This window comes from Solanum stenotomum, chromosome 1, assembly GCF_019186545.1.
Source record: "Solanum stenotomum isolate F172 chromosome 1, ASM1918654v1, whole genome shotgun sequence".
Taxonomy (NCBI): Eukaryota; Viridiplantae; Streptophyta; class Magnoliopsida; order Solanales; family Solanaceae; genus Solanum; species Solanum stenotomum.
In genome coordinates this window covers 80,329,084-80,347,413 of record NC_064282.1, presented here as the reverse complement: position 1 = coordinate 80,347,413, position 18,330 = coordinate 80,329,084, and the positions used below count along the sequence as shown (strand labels likewise).

Here is an 18,330-nt window from a genome sequence, read left to right as displayed (position 1 = left end):
ATTGAATCAGGTAGAATATATTTCCTTAAATGATCCTTACCGATATATTGCAAATTTATTATTTTATGTTCTTTGTCTATGTAACAATTTTAAATTTGGAGTTAAGAATTTTATTCTTTCAAATTCTTTAAGGTTAGAATCTTCCCAAACATTTATAGTCATTTATTTTTTCACTCTATTACCTTGACATTAAGAAAGATCTTATGTAATTGTGTAAGTACGTATTTATATTAATATATATTAAATATCAAAGACTTGAACTTGGACTTGGGGCTTGTCCTTGGATCGGACCTTAAAATAAATATTTTTATAAAGCTTAAATATTTGCTCTATAAATAAACGTATTTTTACAGACAAGAATAGTATATATATATCTGTAGTTCGATACATACTGTACAGAATTGGCCAAAAATTAAACTCACCAAGAGACAAAATAACACAAGATAGAGATAATGATAGTTTATGTACACTCAATAATAATATTGTGATCATCATTTTTAAGAAATCTTTGCACAATATCTAGGCATGGTTGCAAAACAATATTCCTCCATGCTTCGTCAACAACTTCTTTTCTAACTTCTTTGAAAATGTCAATAGCAATAATATGATGCACCGACCACATTTTCTCATTTATTAATCGTTGAATCTTGTCAAGTTGGTTACAAATTAATATACGAGTATTACGCTTGATACTTGAAATTGAAGCTCGAAGAATCATCTTCTTTGATTCATCATCTCTGTCTATATTTTTTTCTTCCCTTAAATATCCGGCCATTTCACAGACATCAATGGACCGTCGGAGTCCTTTGGTGTAATCTGCATCTGGAATGAAAATTTGCCGCATCTCATCCACCAACCCTGCTGTCCCGAACCAACCCACCGGGCCGTGCAGGCACCTACATATACCACCTAAGTAGGAGAACCCTATTACACCAATAATTAAACATGGGGAAATTTAATAAAAACGAATGAAAGATATTGAAGAAATTTCATAAGTAAGAAATTTTAACCCAACTTTAGTTACCACTTACAAAATAATTTAACACCGCCAGGGATCTAGTCTAAACAAGTACAAGAGCTACTAAGAGTACTACTGGACAAATAAATAAAGACACAGCTCCCACCATGCAGAAGGAAAGATAGAAGCTGCTGGAGAATCCATTCGTCTTCACATAAAGAAACGTCACCAATCCTGCATCCAGACTATGTCAAAAGACATAGCAAGAGAAGTATCAGTACAAAACATGTGTACTAGTAGGCATCATCAGTCAACCCGACGCCTATTGCATAACATAAGAAACCAACTAGTAAGATCATGAAATAAACAACTCACTTCTCCACCTTTACTCTTTCTTGGAAACACCTCCAATGTACACTAGCACCCTAAGTACAAACCCCTTTTTCAATCAATCCCACTTATCGGATTCTTGATCATAGCTGAACCATTCTGAACACATAAGAAAGTTCCCAAGTACAACCACCGCCAAATCAATAAACTGTACACGTCCTACCTTACTTCCTCATCACATTACCAACCATAGTCACATAATACAATGATTCAGGCTTTGTTAACACTAACCCAATCTCTTTCTCCCAAGGTGAAATCCACCTAAGCTTTTTCCATCACATTCACTATCTCTACTCTCGCCATTACAACCCATGAACAACCAACTATAAATCGTCATAACACATGTCCACTAAGTACAACATATACAAACCAATACAACACTATACACACAAGTGTATATCAAGCATATACAATATTATCAACAAGCACACGAACAACGAACAACTCACATTTTATATCACATCATTGGTCCTCTCATGGAACCCAAACCCAACACCATTAGCATGCCGAAACGTGGAAACCGATCCAAGTTAGTGTGCCAAAATGCGGTAGCCGATCCCAGGGTTATGTCGTGTAATGACCATCCAGGTCATTTTTTTAAATTAAAGAATTCTTTCCCTCGTATAGAGCATTCCTGTAGCGACCCCAAGTCATTTATGACTTGCTGGCACTGACTGTTCGGTCGCCTGGTCGTTCGTTTGGGTTTTAGGCCCGTTTCCCTGTTTTGGAGTTTTTTATAACTTGAAAAGTTGACTTTGGTCAACCTTCTTGGAAGTCGTGCTCAGATGAAAATTCTGACAGCTAGATAGCTTCGGAATATTGATTTTGGTCTAGAACGACCCTTTGTTCACTTCCCGAGACTTTAGATAGCAATTGTGGAATCTGGCTCAAATGATACTGGGTGTGGGACCCACTTTTCGTCGAAGCGAGCTCCAAATGGAAATTCCGCCTTCACCATTGAGTCCGAAATATCATTTCCAATCAGATTCCATATAAGGTTTGTATTTTTCCGACTCCGAACGAGTCCGAAACATCGAAATTTAAGTTTGGAGGGTTGTAAAATTTTGACGCGGCGGTGACGTGGCAGAGCCACGTGACGACACGTGGCAGAGGTGGAAATTTCCAGATTTTTAAGAACGAATTTCGTCCAAATTTTTGTTCAACTTCAAATTGAGATTGCTCCTTCATTTTTAATCCAAATTAAGTGATTCAAAAGGCAAACTTCAAGAGAATTTCGAGGGGAATCTAGCGGTGATCTCGAAAACGCGAGGGGAGGCTTCGTTGAGGTAAGAAATCAATTTTTAGCCACTGCCAGTGTGATTTTCGGATGTTTTGTTGTTGAATTTTTGAAATGTGAGATCTTGATCATCGTAAGTCCGTTTTGAGTCATTCTTGTGGCTAACTTGTAGAGTTTTTCGCAAGGATCGTCGTGGTATAATCTGTTTGGGTTGAAAGGGTCTCGTTTTTCCGGAAATTGATGATGAAAGGGCTGTCCTTTTTAATTATTGTGGCTGATTTGCGGTGTTGTGGGCATCTGTTTGTGCTAAAATTTTGGGATATTAGTTTAGTAAGGTAGTTGGGACGTTTCCACGGATTCGATTTTGAGATTCTAAGTGTGGGCCCCACAATCCCGTTTTAGACCCGATTTTGGGTCCGTCTCCGAAAAATATAATTTTAGTGTCAATATATTCGTAATGACGAGGTGATTAACCTTTTGTTAGTGGGGAAGCATTTGGAGACCGTTCGGAGAGGAAAAGATCCGGTACCGTGAGTTGGAGCACGCGTGATCGGCTTTCAGGTAGGCTATGGTTTTCTCTCGTGAGATTGAGCATGTTTAGGCAATTGTTTATTGATTTGCTTGAGTATGGAGGGGTTCGGGTGTCGAGCATGCTAAATTTCTATAATTCCTGCCTTAGACCTTATTTCGGGAAAGTGTTGGATTATGACAGCATGTCTCTTGATATTATTGAATAGCCATATCTGGTGGTGTATATGATAATATTGATTTGAAGTATGTTTGGCCTTAGTCTAGGCTTAGACTAGTGTTGCCATAGACTTGCGAGATTTCGGATGTCGTTGGGCAGTAGAACTTTTTCCGACGTCGTTTCGGACGGTTAGCTCCTTGTAGACTGATATAGCAGACTTGAGTCTGATAGTCGGTAACTCAGCTTATGACCTTGTATCCATAATGCCCTGCTTTTATATCGGCTACAAATACCCGGTTAAAGTCCGTGGTCTAGCTTACTCATTATTGGATACTTCCTCGGCGATTTGGGGTATATGAGGGTCGGACTAAAAGGATTATTTATGGTAATCGGTTTGGTGATATTTCCCGCGACGGATGGTTGGATATTGATTCTTAGCTACAGTACCCGGTTAGAGTCCGTGGTCCAGCTTACTTTTTCCAGGCTTAGCTACAGTACCCGGTTCGAGTCCGTGGTCCAGCTTACCTGTGATCTGGTTTCAGCTACAGTACCCGGTTAGAGTCCGTGGTCCAGCTCATTTATGTCCAGGCTTAGCTACAGTACCCGGTTCGAGTCCGTGGTCCAGCTTACCTGTGATCTGGTTTCAGCTACAGTACCCGGTTAGAGTCCGTGGTCCAGCTCATTTATGTCCAGGCTTAGCTACAGTACCCGGTTCGAGTCCGTGGTCCAGCTTACCTGTGATCTGGTTTCAGCTACAGTACCCGGTTAGAGTCCGTGGTCCAGCTCATTTATGTCCAGGCTTAGCTACAGTACCCGGTTCGAGTCCGTGGTCCAGCTTACCTGTGATCTGGTTTCAGCTACAGTACCCGGTTAGAGTCCGTGGTCCAGCTCATTTATGTCCAGGCTTAGCTACAGTACCCGGTTCGAGTCCGTGGTCCAGCTTACCTGTGATCTGGTTTCAGCTACAGTACCCGGTTAGAGTCCGTGGTCCAGCTCATTTATGTCCAGGCTTAGCTACAGTACCCGGTTCGAGTCCGTGGTCCAGCTTACCTGTGATCTGATTTTGGCTACAGCACCCGGTTCGAGTCCGTGGTCCAGCCCACCCGTGCCCGACCTTTGGCTACAGCACCCGGTTCGAGTCCGTGGTCCAGCCCATATAGGTTGACTCATTAGCTATAGTACCCGGTTCGAGTCCGTGGTCCAGCTTGCACGTGGTGTATTCCCAATTCCTCACTAAAGCTTCAGTTTAGTCTTGATTACTCTCATCTGCAGGTTGAGGTTTTGGAGGTTGGAGAGATTCCGGTTAAAGTCCGGGACGTAATGAGATCTTGGAATATGATTGGGAATGGTTCAGTTACAAGTCCGGAAATTGGTAATATTGTGATAGACCTTCTAGCTCCATTATTTTACTTCAACTGTCAGTCCATCTGCCGGGCTTATGGGGGTCCGTGCAGGTGGTTTCTTTTATTGTGCACGAGCGTACCCGTCGGGTTTATGGGAGCCCGGCGGAGTTAGTTAGATTGCTTGTCTTTGTTGCCTGTACGCTCGTGTACATACCCCCCATTTACTACTCTTTGCACTTGATGTGACCCTTTATTTGCATTTCAGTTTACTTTTGCTTATCTTGCTCAGTCGGCCGATGATGCCTACTGGGTACCTGTTGTTTTGGTACTCATGCTACGCTCTGCATCTATTTTGTGATGCAGGTCCGAGCACTAGTAGCCAGCGTTGATCGAGCTTGGAGTAGACTTATCTGGAGACGGGGGTGAGCACACGGCGTTCTGTACTATTTCGGTCTCCATCTGTATATATAGACTTGTCTTCTTCCCTTCGAGACAGTCCAGTCTCTGTTGTCCAGTTTTGGGACTTGTACTCATTTTGTAGTAGCTCTGTACTAGTGACTTCCAGGTTCTGGGAGGGATCTTTATTTGTATATAAGTTTTTGGTTTGCGTCCGCCTGTTTATATTGTTATTTGCCTACTCTTGTTTGATTTCTACCCTCAGACCCATTACTTGTTGTTCCGGGTTACGGGTTGGCTTACCTACTGGTGGGTTATAGTAGGTGCCATCATGACTTGATAAATCGGGTCGTGACAAATTGGTATCAGAGCCCCAGGTTCGTCGGTCTCACTTGTACAGAGCTAACGTCTAGTAGAGTCCTGCAGATCGGTACGGAGACGTCCGTTACTTATCTTCGGGAGGCTACAGGATGTCTTTAGGAACGTGCTGCTTTTGTATCACTGTCGTGCATTGTGTGTCTTATCGATTTCTGAAAATTTTACTTGTACCACTCTTTTATAGGGATGGCTCGCACGCGTGGTAGGGCCCCAGCTAGGGGTAGAGGCCGACCTCGAGGTCGTGCCAGAGCTACAGCACCAGCCCAGGACCGAGAGCAAACTCCAGAGCCGGTGATAGAGCCACCAGCAGCTCCAGCACCGCAGCAGCCGATGGGTCCGGGATCAGCCCAGCCACCGCCCGAGCCTGTGGCAGCTCCAGATATACAGGCGATGCTCGTACAGATACTAGCTGCCATTGGGGGTATGCAGCAGGCCCCAGCTCCAGTTGTTCCAGTACCGCAGGGCCAGCCTACACCAGCGGCACCGATTGTCCAGCCTGACGATTTGGAGAGCGTCATGCCACTACGGGAGCAGAAGATGCTCGGTGTGTTCCTTAGACTATCACCGCCGAGGTTTTCTGGGGCAGTGGGGGAGGATGCCCACGAGTTTCTAGTTACTTGCCGCGAGCGGCTACAGACTTTGGGTTTAGTGGAGTCGAGAGGGGCAGACTTCACCGCTTACCAGTTAGACGGTCCCGCCAGGCAGTGGTGGCGTACATACTTAGAGACCAGGCCAGCTGGGTCTCCACCGGTCACATGGACTGAGTTTTCAGAGGCCTTCTTGGCCCGATTTATTCCCAGGAGCATCAGAGATCAGCTCAGAGATCAGTTTGCTCGGTTAGAGCAGGGCTCCATGACAGTATCAGAGTATGAGGCCCGATTCCACGAGCTCTCCAGGCATGCCGCCATGATATTACCTACTGAGGAGGAGAGGGTTCGTTGTTTTGTTCGGGGTTTGAGACTACAGTTGCGGATTGAGACTCAGTCTTTAGTCTCAGCGGGCCGCTCATTTCTAGATGTAGTGGACCATGCCCGCACTATCGAGCAGCTCCGTCGCGAGGCCCAAGGGGGCAGCGGCAAGAGACCTAGACAGGAGGATAGCTATGATAGGCGCCGTTTCAGACCCCGAGGGTCTTATGATAGATCCCAGCAGAGGTTTCAGTCGGGTCAGTCTAGTAGCCCCTTCCAGGCTGCTCTCCAGGCATCAGAGGGTGATCAGCACCGCCATATTGGTTTTAGTGCCGGTCCTAGTCGGGGCCGAGATAGTTCACAGATGGGTTCTTCTGGCCGGGGTAGCCGACCTCCAGCTCTCAGTCGACAGTTCCAGGGGTGTTATGAATGTGGGGGGTTAGATCATTGGGCCCGCGAGTGTCCCCATCGCAGGTTAGCCTTACCCGCTCCACAGGCAGCTAGGCATGCGCCAGCACCTCCAGCTAGAGGCAGAGGCCAGGGACAGGACCGTAGGGGTGGTCACCAGGGTATACGGGGTGGTCCCCGAGGAGGCAGATTAGGGGGCAGAGTCGATGCACAGGGTAGGGGAGTCCAGGCCCACTTTTATGCAGCTCCAGCTAGAGCAGATGCTGAGACCTCGGACGATGTGATCACAGGTACAGTGTTATTATGCCAGCAGCCCGCCTTGGCTTTATTTGATCCAGGCTCTACTTTTTCGTATGTTTCTGTCTACTATGCCTCTCGATTGAGTTTGATGTCTGAGCCTCTGGTAGCGCCGTTGCGTGTGTCGACCCCCGTGGGTGAGTCTTTAGTAGTGGATCAGGTATTTCGATCTTGCTTAGTTACTATCCAGGGGTGTGACACCCGGGCTGACCTTATATTGCTTGACATGGTTGATTTTGATGTGATTCTGGGCATGGATTGGTTATCCCCTTATCGCGCTGTTTTAGATTGCTTTTCTAAGACCGTTACCTTAGCCATTCCCGGTATTCCTCCGGTGGTGTGGCAGGGATCTCGTGGTAGCACACCAGTTGGGGTTATTTCTTTTATTCGTGCTAGGAGGCTAGTGGCTAGCGGATGCTTATCATATTTGGCCTATGTACGTGATGTGAGTAAGGAGGTTCCTCCGGTTGAGTCAGTTCCTGTTGTTCGTGACTTCATAGATGTGTTTCCTACTGATCTACCTGGCCTACCCCCAGAGCGTGATGTTGACTTTCCGATTGAGCTTGAGCCAGGTACTCGCCCTATTTCTATTCCGCCATATCGGATGGCTCCTGCAGAGCTCAAGGAGCTCAGTGTTCAGCTTCAGGATCTCTTGGGTAAGGGATTCATTAGGCCTAGTGTATCGCCTTGGGGTGCCCCAGTCCTCTTCGTGAAGAAGAAGGACGGTACTATGCGATTGTGTATTGACTACAGGCAGCTGAACAAGGTGACAGTGAAGAATCGATATCCTCTGCCTAGGATCGATGACCTATTTGACCAGCTACAGGGAGCTTCAGTGTTCTCTAAGATTGATTTGAGGTCCGGTTACCACCAGTTGAGGATTAGGGCAGCGGACATCCCTAAGACCGCATTTAGGACTCGTTATGGCCATTATGAGTTCTTGGTGATGTCGTTTGGGTTGACTAATGCCCCTGCTGCCTTTATGGACTTGATGACGCGTGTGTTCAGGCCTTATCTTGATTCCTTCGTCATAGTCTTCATTGATGACATACTAGTATACTCGCGGAGCCGGAGTGAGCATGAGCAGCATTTGAGGATAGTGCTCCAGACTTTGAGAGATCAGCGGCTTTATGCCAAGTTCTCAAAGTGCGAGTTTTGGCTTGAGTCTGTAGCCTTCTTGGGGCACGTGGTGTCCAAGGAGGGTATTAGGGTTGATCCGGCGAAGATTGAGGCTATTCGTGATTGGCACAGGCCCACTTCAGTTACTGAGATTCGGAGCTTCGTCGGACTAGCAGGCTATTACAGACGCTTTGTTGAGGGCTTTTCTACTATTGCAGCCCCGTTGACTCGATTGACTCGTGTTGATGTTCCTTTTGTTTGGTCAGAGGAGTGTGAGGCGAGCTTTTTGAGGCTCAAGGAGTTATTGACCACCGCTCCTATATTGACTCTTCCAGTTGAGGGCGAGGGCTTCACGGTATATTGTGACGCATCCGGCGTTGGTTTGGGTTGTGTATTGATGCAGCAGGGCCGGGTTATTGCTTATGCGTCGAGGCAGCTTAAGATTCATGAGCGCAACTACCCCACCCATGACTTAGAGTTGGCGGCGGTAGTTTTCGCACTTAAGATTTGGAGGCACTACTTGTATGGAGTTCGATGTGAGATCTATACCGATCACAGGAGTCTTCAGTACATCATGAGTCAGAGGGACCTTAATTCGAGGCAGCGTCGTTGGATTGAGCTCCTAAAGGACTACGACCTCTCTATTCTCTATCATCCGGGCAAGGCGAATGTGGTAGCGGACGCCTTGAGCCGGAAGGCAGTGAGTATGGGTAGTCTAGCCTTCTTATCTGTTGAGGAGAGACCCTTAGCTTTGGACATTCAGTCCTTAGCTAATAGCATGGTTCGGTTGGATATCTCAGATTCTAGATGCGTCTTGGCCTTTATGGGAGTTCAGTCTTCTTTGCTTGATAGGATCCGTGGTTGCCAGTTTGAGGATGATACTTTGGTGGCCCTTAGAGATCGAGTGTTAGCGGGTGATGGTGGTCAGGCTACCTTAGATCCTGATGGAGTGTTGAAATTTGCCGGCCGCATCTGTGTTCCGAGAGTTGGAGATTTGATACAGTTGATACTTTCTGAGGCCCATGAGTCTAGATACTCTATCCATCCAGGCACAGCGAAGATGTATCGCGATTTGAGGCAGCATTACTGGTGGAGTGGCATGAGGAGAGATATTGCTGACTTTGTTTCCCGTTGCTTGTGTTGCCAGCAGGTAAAGGCCGAGCATTTGAGGCCTGGTGGTGTGTTTCAGAGATTACCCATTCCGGAGTGGAAGTGGGAGCGTATCACTATGGACTTCGTTGTGGGGTTGCCTCGGACTTCTAGAGGTGTTGACAGCATTTGGGTCATCGTGGATCGATTGACCAAGTCAGCACACTTCCTTCCTGTTCATACTACCTTCAGTGCTGAGAGGTTAGCTCGTATCTATATTCGGGAGGTAGTTCGTCTTCATGGTGTGCCTGTTGCTATCATTTCAGACCGAGGTTCACAGTTCACTTCCAGCTTTTGGAGGGCTTTTCAGGAAGAGTTGGGAACCCGTGTCCACCTTAGCACAGCATTTCACCCACAGACGGATGGTCAGTCAGAGCGTACTATTCAGGTCCTTGAGGATATGTTGCGGGCTTGTGTTATGGATTTTGGAGGTCAGTGGGACCAGTTCTTGCCTTTGGCGGAGTTTGCGTACAATAACAGCTACCACTCTAGTATTCAGATGGCCCCGTTTGAGGCCTTATATGGTAGGCGTTGTCGCTCTCCAGTGGGTTGGTTTGAGTCTACAGAGCCTAGGCCGCGTGGTACAGATTTGCTTCAGGAGGCCCTGGATCAGGTGAGGGTGATTCAGGATAGGCTCAGGACGGCTCAGAGTAGGCACCAGAGTTATGCGGATCAGAGGCGTCGACCTTTGAGATTCTCTGTTGGTGATCGGGTATTCCTCCGTGTGTCGCCCATGAAGGGCGTGATGAGGTTTGGGAGGCGGGGCAAGCTTAGCCCCAGGTACATTGGGCCATTTGAGATACTCCGGACAGTTGGAGAGGTTGCTTATGAGTTGGCCCTACCTCCAGTATTTTCAGCCATCCACCCAGTGTTTCATGTTTCGATGTTGCGGCGGTATGTTCCTGATGAGTCCCATGTGCTCCAGTATGATGCAGTCGAGTTGGATGATCGTTTGACATTCGTAGAGGAGCCAGTTGCCATTCTATCCAGAGATGTGAGGAGATTGCGCTCGAGAGCCATTCCTGTTGTTAAGGTCCGTTGGAGACATCGTCCAGTTGAGGAGGCTACCTGGGAGATCGAGCATGAGATGCGGGCACAGTTCCCCGACTTATTTGAGCATTCAGGTACTTCTTGACTCTTACTTTCGCGGACGAAAGTTCTTTTAGTAGTGGATATTGTAATGACCCTCCAGGTCATTTTTAAATTAAAGAATTCATTTCATCGTTTAGAGCGTTCCTGTAGCGACCCCAAGTCATTTATGACTTGCTGGCACTGACTGTTCGGTCGCCTGGTCGTTCGTTTGGGTTTTAGGCCCGTTCTCCTGTTTTGGAGATTTTTATAACTTGAAAAGTTGACTTTGGTCAACCTTCTTGGAAGACGTGCTCAGATGAAAATTCTGACAGCTAGGTTAGCTTCGGAAGATCGATTTTGGTCTAGAACGACCCTTTGTTCACTTCCCGAGACTTTAGATAGCAATTGTGGAATCTGGCTCAAATGATACTGGGTGTGGGACCCACTTTTCGTCGAAGCGAGCTCCAAATGGAAATTCCGCCTTCACCATTGAGTCCGAAATATCATTTCCAATCAGATTCCATATAAGGTTTGTATTTTTCCGACTCCGAACGAGTCCGAAACATCGAAATTTAAGTTTGGAGGGTTGTAAAATTTTGACGCGGCGGTGACGTGGCAGAGCCACGTGACGACACGTGGCAGAGGTGGAAATTTCCAGATTTTTAAGAACGAATTTCGTCCAAATTTTTGTTCAACTTCAAATTGAGATTGCTCCTTCATTTTTAATCCAAATTAAGTGATTCAAAAGGCAAACTTCAAGAGAATTTCGAGGGGAATCTAGCGGTGATCTCGAAAACGCGAGGGGAGGCTTCGTTGAGGTAAGAAATCAATTTTTAGCCACTGCCAGTGTGATTTTCGGATGTTTTGTTGTTGAATTTTTGAAATGTGAGATCTTGATCATCGTAAGTCCGTTTTGAGTCATTCTTGTGGCTAACTTGTAGAGTTTTTCGCAAGGATCGTCGTGGTATAATCTGTTTGGGTTGAAAGGGTCTCGTTTTTCCGGAAATTGATGATGAAAGGGCTGTCCTTTTTAATTATTGTGGCTGATTTGCGGTGTTGTGGGCATCTGTTTGTGCTAAAATTTTGGGATATTAGTTTAGTAAGGTAGTTGGGACGTTTCCACGGATTCGATTTTGAGATTCTAAGTGTGGGCCCCACAATCCCGTTTTAGACCCGATTTTGGGTCCGTCTCCGAAAAATATAATTTTAGTGTCAATATATTCGTAATGACGAGGTGATTAACCTTTTGTTAGTGGGGAAGCATTTGGAGACCGTTCGGAGAGGAAAAGATCCGGTACCGTGAGTTGGAGCACGCGTGATCGGCTTTCAGGTAGGCTATGGTTTTCTCTCGTGAGATTGAGCATGTTTAGGCAATTGTTTATTGATTTGCTTGAGTATGGAGGGGTTCGGGTGTCGAGCATGCTAAATTTCTATAATTCCTGCCTTAGACCTTATTTCGGGAAAGTGTTGGATTATGACAGCATGTCTCTTGATATTATTGAATAGCCATATCTGGTGGTGTATATGATAATATTGATTTGAAGTATGTTTGGCCTTAGTCTAGGCTTAGACTAGTGTTGCCATAGACTTGCGAGATTTCGGATGTCGTTGGGCAGTAGAACTTTTTCCGACGTCGTTTCGGACGGTTAGCTCCTTGTAGACTGATATAGCAGACTTGAGTCTGATAGTCGGTAACTCAGCTTATGACCTTGTATCCATAATGCCCTGCTTTTATATCGGCTACAAATACCCGGTTAAAGTCCGTGGTCTAGCTTACTCATTATTGGATACTTCCTCGGCGATTTGGGGTATATGAGGGTCGGACTAAAAGGATTATTTATGGTAATCGGTTTGGTGATATTTCCCGCGACGGATGGTTGGATATTGATTCTTAGCTACAGTACCCGGTTAGAGTCCGTGGTCCAGCTTACTTTTTCCAGGCTTAGCTACAGTACCCGGTTCGAGTCCGTGGTCCAGCTTACCTGTGATCTGGTTTCAGCTACAGTACCCGGTTAGAGTCCGTGGTCCAGCTCATTTATGTCCAGGCTTAGCTACAGTACCCGGTTCGAGTCCGTGGTCCAGCTTACCTGTGATCTGGTTTCAGCTACAGTACCCGGTTAGAGTCCGTGGTCCAGCTCATTTATGTCCAGGCTTAGCTACAGTACCCGGTTCGAGTCCGTGGTCCAGCTTACCTGTGATCTGGTTTCAGCTACAGTACCCGGTTAGAGTCCGTGGTCCAGCTCATTTATGTCCAGGCTTAGCTACAGTACCCGGTTCGAGTCCGTGGTCCAGCTTACCTGTGATCTGGTTTCAGCTACAGTACCCGGTTAGAGTCCGTGGTCCAGCTCATTTATGTCCAGGCTTAGCTACAGTACCCGGTTCGAGTCCGTGGTCCAGCTTACCTGTGATCTGGTTTCAGCTACAGTACCCGGTTAGAGTCCGTGGTCCAGCTCATTTATGTCCAGGCTTAGCTACAGTACCCGGTTCGAGTCCGTGGTCCAGCTTACCTGTGATCTGATTTTGGCTACAGCACCCGGTTCGAGTCCGTGGTCCAGCCCACCCGTGCCCGACCTTTGGCTACAGCACCCGGTTCGAGTCCGTGGTCCAGCCCATATAGGTTGACTCATTAGCTATAGTACCCGGTTCGAGTCCGTGGTCCAGCTTGCACGTGGTGTATTCCCAATTCCTCACTAAAGCTTCAGTTTAGTCTTGATTACTCTCATCTGCAGGTTGAGGTTTTGGAGGTTGGAGAGATTCCGGTTAAAGTCCGGGACGTAATGAGATCTTGGAATATGATTGGGAATGGTTCAGTTACAAGTCCGGAAATTGGTAATATTGTGATAGACCTTCTAGCTCCATTATTTTACTTCAACTGTCAGTCCATCTGCCGGGCTTATGGGGGTCCGTGCAGGTGGTTTCTTTTATTGTGCACGAGCGTACCCGTCGGGTTTATGGGAGCCCGGCGGAGTTAGTTAGATTGCTTGTCTTTGTTGCCTGTACGCTCGTGTACATACCCCCCATTTACTACTCTTTGCACTTGATGTGACCCTTTATTCGCATTTCAGTTTACTTTTGCTTATCTTGCTCAGTCGGCCGATGATGCCTACTGGGTACCTGTTGTTTTGGTACTCATGCTACGCTCTGCATCTATTTTGTGATGCAGGTCCGAGCACTAGTAGCCAGCGTTGATCGAGCTTGGAGTAGACTTATCCGGAGACGGGGGTGAGCACACGGCGTTTTGTACTATTTCAGTCTCCATCTGTATATATAGACTTGTCTTTTTCCTTTCGAGACAGTCCAGTCTCTGTTGTCCAGTTTTGGGACTTGTACTCATTTAGTAGTAGCTCTGTACTAGTGATTTCCAGGTTCTGGGAGGGATCTTTATTTGTAGATATGTTTTTGGTTTGCGTCCGCCTGTTTATATTGTTATTTGCCTACTCTTGTTTAATTTCTACCCTCAGACCCATTACTTGTTGTTCCGGGTTACGGGTTGGCTTACCTGCTGGCGGGTTATAGTAGGTGCCATCGTGACTTGATAAATCGGGTCGTGACATGCCGAAACGTGGAAACCGATCCCATATTTATGTCGAAACGTGGCAATCCGATCCAAGTTAGTTATGCCAGAATGTGGAAACTGTAACATCTCGCAATTTGAAATAGCTAGGTAGAATCTAAAGAATTGGAAATTGTCATTTTTGGAAAGAATTGAAATTTTGGAAATTTGTTTAGGTTACGAAAAGTGAGTTTTTGGTCAACTTCAAACGGCCATAACTCCTAGCTCAGGATGAGTTATGTGTACTTCCAGATATGGTTGGAATTATCTTGGAATGATATTTCCAACGCCGCCAAGTTTGCATGATTCTGAATTCGTATGAGCAAGTTATACCCTTTGGAATTTGGGTTGTTGGATTAAGGAAAGTCCAAATTTGGATTTTTGAAGGGTAGTTTGGTCTTTTCCTTACCCTTTTATTTTAATTCATTTTTGGTAATTACTAAGGGGTCTAAACTGAACTTAGTTAGTTTACGCTTTTGTAAAAAGAGTTAGGGTTTTGAGAGAAGAGAAAAGAAGAGGAGAAAAGAGGAGAAAGGAGAAGAACGTTCAAGATTCGTCAAGAACGTCGAGTTTGGCTTGTGTATTTCATCGGGGATGTCCCTACAAGGTATGTGAGTCTTTCATAGTGTTGGGTTCATTCACCCATGAACCAAACATGTTTAGTTCAGCGAAATTCGTCCTAAAAGAGTTTGTAAGTTGATGTTCTTGACATGTATTCTTGAATTTGAATGTTGTTCTATAAGTGGGATGAATTGAGGATTTCTGAGATCTTTGAATCGAATTATAGTGTTTTTTTTAGTTAGGTTCTTGAGTCCATATGCTGGGTATCATAATCTAAAATGAATTTGAGATCAATAGTCGAGTCTAGGCGAATTGGGGCTGTAAAACCGAGAAGGAAAAAGTCGATCGTGATCTGGCAAGCAAGTCCGCGTCTCGGACTTGCTCCCCCTGTAACCAAAAAGTTTCTCCGTGTCGTGGTTAAGACGCGGATTCCTCTATCTCAAAATTTAATTTCGCAAGTAATTATTTAAAACACCTCCGCGTCACAGACTTGTTCCAAGACGATGATTTCCTGACTTTTCTCATTTTAGCTATTTAAAATCATTCCTAAACAACATGAGATCGTTCCAAACACAAATCATAATCCTTGAATCCATAATTCCATTCAAGGATCATTTAAGAGTCAAGTCAAGAGCAGTTAAGATCAACGTCAAGAGTCAAGTTAAGATAAGTTCTTAAATGGTTTTCAAAAGTCTTTTTTTTTCAAATGTTTAACTTTGTTTTAAGACTTAAAGTTCAAGTTGAGTAAAGAGTAAAGAGTAAAGAGTAAAGAGTAAAGCTTTAAGTTCATATCTTCAAAAGTATATGGGGACAATGTATTCCCAAAGGGTTTAAAATGTTCACATTTAAACAAGAAAGAAAAACCTTGATTTCCAAAGAGCCTTTCAACTAGTTTTCAGAAAAGAGTAAATGATTTCATAACTAAGCAAGAGTGGAAACTTTTATTTCCAAGATAGCCTTTGAGCTAAGTTTTGAGCAATTATCTCAAATCACAGAAAGAAGTATGTTTTAAACATAAAGAGCTAGTATATTTTGGGAGTAGTATTAAGCACCGATATGGGAAAGAGTTCATACAACTATCAGCCCCCATAAACCATGTAGTCATCATGGGTAGAAAAGGGTCATACTTTTTAGATGAATCCTTTCTCATAGACTAGTGGATCCACTTAGTAATTCAGGTCCTATACCTTGGGCAGGGTATAGGATGTGCTGAAAGCGTGAGGGAGATCGATGTATCATCACAATAGCTCTTATGTGATGGTTGTCGGTTAGAGAAACTTCCACAACATTATTTCGTATCTTTATATACATCAAATATATTGGTATTTTTCATATACAAGCAGAGTTCATATTGTATCTTTGCATACATATAGAGTTGTTATCGTATTTCTAAATACACAGAGTTGACATCATGTTTTTAAACAGTTTTTCCTTATATTACACTTTCTTTTAAATTTCTTTATATTGAAATGAGTCCAGTTATGTTGAGTTAAGTTAAGCCAGGTAAGTTTCTTCAAATTCTCTTTCAAGCCTATGTTGTTTTAGTAATCCAACTCACATACTCGTACATTCAATGTACTGATGCCAGTTGGCCTGCATCGTCTTATGATGCAGACATAGGTAACTAGGATCGGCATCCAGCACATCGTTGATCCAGTGAGCAGTTCAGAGTCTGTTGGTAAGCCTTCTTGCATTCCAGAGGACTCCTTTTATTGTTTTTAGTTTTATTATTAGTTCATTAGGATGTCGTGGGACTGTCCCGACATCCATCTCAGGTGTTTTAGAGGCTTCATAGATAGTCAGTCATATGTTACTTCATTCGTCATCATTTTTTTATTGAGTTATGTTCGAATTTGAGTTGTCATTTTGGCTAAGTTAAATGTTTATTTTCAAAGCATTAAGAGTTCAGTTTGTGACAGTTAAGTTGTTTAGCATTTGAATTCCTTTCTTATTGCATATAGTCTTCCGCTGAGTAAGTAAGCCAAGCCAAGGGTTCACTTGGGGCCAGCAATGGCTCTCGAGTGTCGGCTACGTCCAGGGTGTAGGCTTAGGGCGTGATAGCAACCGATACCAATCACACATCACAATCACAAAAATAAGTATATCTTCAAGATCATACATTTATGTCATGATTTCATGGCAATCATCATTCATCTATCTCATTTACAACAAGTGTGATCAACATAGCAACATTCATATACATATAAAAGTATCATAATGAAGCAAGAACAAGCATACATCATACAAACATAGAATCACAACCATCACTTAGGAATTACTCCTCAATCCCTATCACATATATAATAATTGACCATACTCAGCCCTAGTTCATCATTAGGGTTTCATATTAGGGTTTAATCAGAATTCATGATAATTGCTCAATTCCATCACTTTAATTTATTGAATGTAACATACATTCATAAATCTAGTTCCACTCTTGATTTCATATCCTTATTCTTGACCCAACTCTATCCATGATAGCAATTCTAGGGTTCCTAACAATTCACCAATTCCTCCTCACAAGGCATACACCCACATACTTTGAATTCTAGGGATTATTCGTGGAGATTACTCGGTGCATGAAGGTATACACACAACCCTACCATTGATTTAAATATTTTATGTAGTAAGCACATATTATAACTAATCAATTGTAAAAACCTAGCCTACCTGGGTGCCAAGCAATTGTACGGAGTTTTTGGCTTTGATTTTGGTTTTTCGGGCTTCGCAACGATGGATTTGGCCAAGAATCCACAAGATTTCACCATCCTCACGCTAGAAATATCCTTCTCCTCCCTTTCCAAGCTTAGAGTAGCTTTTCTGGGGTTTCTAGGGTGTTTTACGACTTATTCAGATATTTTAGGAAGATGGAGAAAATAGGATTTCTTGTAAATTATGTTATGCCTCACAGATCCTGCCCTGGCACCAGCTTACCCCACTATGGCGACACCGCCCTTGCGGCACCTTGCCTGCTCTGGCAGGATAGTGGCCCAGATTTTTTTATCTCTCCTAATTAATGACGGTTCGGATCATTACAATAGATACCAATTTACCCACCATTCATCCCCGAACGACTAGTGCACAGAACATCACACGCCTCATTTTGACTTATTCTTAAATTAAAGGATTGGTCCACTATGAAACCACGACAAATGGCGACCTTTCACTTAGTTAACACCCGGAAGGATACTATACCCCATCGACTAGAGGAACAAATGAAACCCACACGAAGAACTTAATGTATTAAATTTACACAGCCTGGCCCGCCAGGGCGACAACCCTCCCGCTAAGGCAGGGCTATTGTGGCGAGAGATCTCCCGCTGAGATGGGAGATTGGAAACATTAAAGGGGGAATGAGGAACAAATTTTCCTCATTTCTCCCATTTTCCCTTACTCAACTCTCCCAAATCCTCTCTAACCACTCAGTCCGAACGTTGAATTTAAGGTAAGCTTCTCATCCTTACACTCTTTACTTTTGTGGCTATCTACGTACGCTTACATGCTGCTAACTAATCGAATTAAAGCTGGTTTTCTGGATAGTTTTTTGAATTTGAACTAGGTTTCTAGATTGATATAATAGAGAAGCATGGGCACTTCCCTTACGTCCCCAACGTTCCCACAACGTCCTGGGTGTAAGGATTTCACAAAAATACGGGTAAGTCGGTACAAAAATGGGTGGGGGAAGTTGAAGGGTCCCTTGGTGTAAAACTCTGATTTAGACCTCTTATCGGAGTTATTTTGTCAAAATAATTACTTATTTAGGTTCTAGGATAGTTATAATACTCTGATCTGCTGAAATTCTACTGATATGGGGGTTTTGGGACTAAGAGACGCCATTATCGCATCTAAAGTTTGTCCCAGATGAAGGCCGCTC

General features: G+C 44.4%; 1 long non-coding RNA gene and 1 pseudogene across 2 annotated transcripts; both read left to right on the top strand.

Annotated features, from left to right (window-relative positions):
• The first annotated feature begins 2,551 nt into the window (after nt 1–2,551).
• LOC125841440 (uncharacterized) lies at nt 2,552–5,882 on the top strand. 2 transcript variants are annotated; one of them, XR_007443805.1, is made up of 4 exons: nt 2,552–2,634; nt 3,070–3,146; nt 4,980–5,038; nt 5,575–5,882. It is a non-coding gene; the product is annotated as an uncharacterized LOC125841440 (long non-coding RNA). The 2 variants fall into 2 exon arrangements; XR_007443804.1 differs by lacking the exon at nt 5,575–5,882 and having other exon boundaries at nt 4,980–5,243.
• Nucleotides 5,883–6,492: 610 nt separating this feature from the next.
• Nucleotides 6,493–13,314, top strand: LOC125857234 (uncharacterized; annotated as a pseudogene).
• The last annotated feature ends 5,016 nt before the right edge of the window (nt 13,315–18,330 follow it).